Here is a 3,502-nt window from a genome sequence, read left to right on the forward strand (position 1 = left end):
CAAAACCCACCCGAGTGTGAACCTGTCACCGGCAGCAGGGAGGGGACAGGGGCTGGGGACAAGGGCTGGGGACACTGGGCAGGGGACACTGGTGGCTCAGGACACTGGTGGCTCAGCACACTGGTGGCTCAGGACAAGGGCAGGGGACACTGGTGGCTCAGGACACTGGTGGCTCAGCATACTGGTGGCTCAGGACACTGTACTGGGGACACTGGTGGCTCAGCACACTGGTGGCCCAGCACACTGACCATCCAGGCCCAGAGCAGCAGCACAGGAGGGCTCCTCAGGCTGCTGGAGGAGCACGAGCTGTCAGGAACTCACTGCTGGAAACCTCCAGTGCAGCTCCTGTGCAGATCCCTCGGCACCTCTGCTGCAGCCATGCACGGCTGCACCGCTTTGTAGGGGCAAATCACAGAGCAGGACACGGGCACAAAGTCTCTGTGGTGGCACAGGAGTAAACACAGAGCAGAGTGACCAGGATCAGGGAGCCCAGGATCACAGAGTGACCAGGACCAGGGAGCCACAGGATCACAGAGTGACCAGGATCAGGGAGCCCCAGGACCAGGGAGCCCCAGGACCAGGGAGCCCCAGGATCACAGAGTGACCAGGACCAGGGAGCCCCAGGATCACAGAGTGACCAGGATCAGGGAGCCCCAGGACCAGGGAGCCCCAGGACCAGGGAGCCCCAGGATCACTGGCAGAAGCTTTCCCAAACAGGATCACTGGCAGAAGCTTTCCCAAATGGCTGTGGGTAGCACAGCCTGTGAACATTTCCCCTTGCAGGAACTGGGAGCAGAGGGATCAGCACAGGAACTGAGCCAGATCAAGCCCAGAGCGAGGGAAGAGGTTTCAGAGCTGTTCCCAGTGAAACATCTGATGGCTCAGCCTCCAGTCCCTTCCTCCTCCGATGGTCTGGTCCTGCTCACACTTGCACCAGTTGCAAGAGGAGGATTTTGGTTCCCTGGGAAGGTTCAGCTGCATCTCCACACACTGGCAGGTCCTGTTAGGAAGGACTCGGGACTTGAACGTATTTTCTGCTTTTTTTCCACATGGATAAACCTGTTCCTGCAGTCCCAGGGGGGAAATGCTGCTGAGGACATGCAGGAACATCACTGCTGTGCCAAGAGACACCTCTCAGACAGCTGCTGATCTCCTGGGCTGTGCCACTCCTCTGTGGGACTCACCCCCAGGAGCAGGACACAGGGATTCTGACAATTGAGACCCAGTTTCAGATCAAAAAAAAGGCAAAAAGACAAAAGAGAGACTTTTGGACTGAGGTCATAAGAGCAAAGAGTCACAAGAAACTGAAATAATTCCGTTTGCTCCCTCAGGCTGAGTTAGGGCCAGCTACAGTTCAGCACGTCCATCCATCTGCATTTCCACCACTTTCTGAGCATTTCCATCAGCACTGGACTGATTTCCCTCAGAAAAGCAGGGTCTCCACTCTTCTCCTGCATAATGGGGAATAAAAGGGAAGATCCTTCCCAAATCACTCATCCCACCAATCTATCCAAAGGCCCAGACCAAGCCTCAGCAGGTCTGTGAATCAGGAACCAGCAGGGACTGAAATAACAATAACACCTGAGGTGAAGGACAGAGCTTGCAGGTAGGATTAGCTGGTGCAATTACAGGTAGCAATTCCCTGCTACCCAAAAGTTTTAGGGTTCAGCAGCAAGAGGAATTAATCTTTATGTGGGCAGGCGTTGTGGGGTTTTGTTGGGTTGTTATTTTTAATGACACCAAGGCTGGAGGAGCTCAGGGCTGCAGGTTGGTGAGCTGCTGCTCCCCTCTGCTGGGAGCCAGCCAGAGGGGACACCTTGTCCTGGGAACATCTCCTGGCCTCCTCGGAGTGCTGGAGAGACAGCCAGGGCCCCTGCAGGCTCCCAGGGTGACAGGGAGTCCAGATGGGACAGTCTCCCTCAGTGACACCTGGGGGTGGAAGCAGAGGGTCTCTTTTGTCGATCAGTTGAAGAGAACTGGGCTTTTTGCTGTCAGCTTTTTTCCCTCTACCCAGCAGACTGCAGGTACTTTTATTTTGTTTCATGCTCACATCTGCAGGACCAACAGAGCTTCCATCAAGAAAAGGGGTCAGGTTCAGTGCCTGACAGGCAGAGGTGCTTGGGGAGGGAGCTCTGAGCAGCAGTGTTGCACCCAGGGATGGGGCAAGGCCAGCAGAAAACTGCCTCTCACGCTGCCCCCATTTCCTCTCCTGCCACTGCAGCCCCCTGATTCTCCTTGAAATGACAGCCATGGGAAGAAACACTTTTCCTGATCCACCCTTCTCCAAACTCCCCTGTTCCTGCCTGGGGAAAAGCAGCTTTGAGGCCACTGCACACAACAAGCAGCAGGAGCAGAACAAGGTTCTTCTGCATCCAGGGGCTCCTGCAAACTTCACTTCTCCAGTGCCAGGGTGTGGGTCACAGGCACCACAAGAGGCTGCACCTCAGGTAAGGTCAGCAAGCACCGCCCTTCTCTTCCTCACTATTTTTTCTGCACTGTGAGGAGTTTAGATAACAGGTTTGATTTGAAACACCAAGTGAAAAAGCCCTACCAAGCTCCCTGGCAACTCCTTCCAGGGCAAGGTGGCCAAACTCCGCAGTGTTGTTTGCCCACTCCTCTGAGCACTCCTGTCATCCTTGGCAGCCTGCACTCACCCAGACGTGGCACCAGAGACCAGGGGGATCTGCTCCCATGCCTGGGTTGTCCCTTTGGGTGCCATTCCCCCAGGAGGGGCAGGGTGGCCTGCAGGCTGCAGCATCATCTGCAGCAGCAGGTCCAGACAGGGCCATGGAGGAGCTTTAACCCAGTGGATAAAACACACGAACCAGCCCTCACCTCACTCTGCAGGACAGGCTGCAACACCGAGCCAGGGATCACCTGCACTGCACCAGCAGGAGCCTTCTCCCTGCTCCTCAGCTCCCTCCTGCCAGCCCTGCTGCTCCACTGCATCCGTCACTTGTGTCCCCATGCGGCTGGGGCAGCCCGGCTGCGGCGGCTGCAGAGCTGCTGCTGCAGCCGTGCATTCTCACCCCAGTTCCCTTCAGCTCCTGGAGCTGCTCCCCGAATGGCCACCCTGAGCCCCTGGGGACACAGCAACACGCAGCCCTGTCCCTCCTGCGCCTGAAGGACATCCAGGGGAAGGACATTCCAGCCACAAGGCGATGGGCTTGGCCAACTCAATCTCTAAATGGTTGCAGGGGAAGCGGCGCAGGCCAGGCTTGGCTGTCACAGCACTTGCAGCAGCATCTTTGTGTCCACGGTCCCCCTGCAATGTCCTTTTTGCTGAGGAGTTTCCAGACAGGGCTTTTGCTGCAGTGCATCAAAGAGCGGCTGACTCGCCAGCAAACCACGGAGTGTTCCCTGCTCCCCCCGGCCACGGAGCTGCTGCTCGGAAACCGGACACCGAGTCCTGAGCGAGTGCCCAGCGTTGGGCAGGACCCAGCCCCGAGGAGGAGCAGCTCTGTTCTGCTCTGCCCTGCTCTGCCCATCCCTGTCCTGCCCT

Source organism: Parus major, chromosome 21 (genome assembly GCF_001522545.3).
Source record: "Parus major isolate Abel chromosome 21, Parus_major1.1, whole genome shotgun sequence".
NCBI lineage: Eukaryota > Metazoa > Chordata > Aves > Passeriformes > Paridae > Parus > Parus major.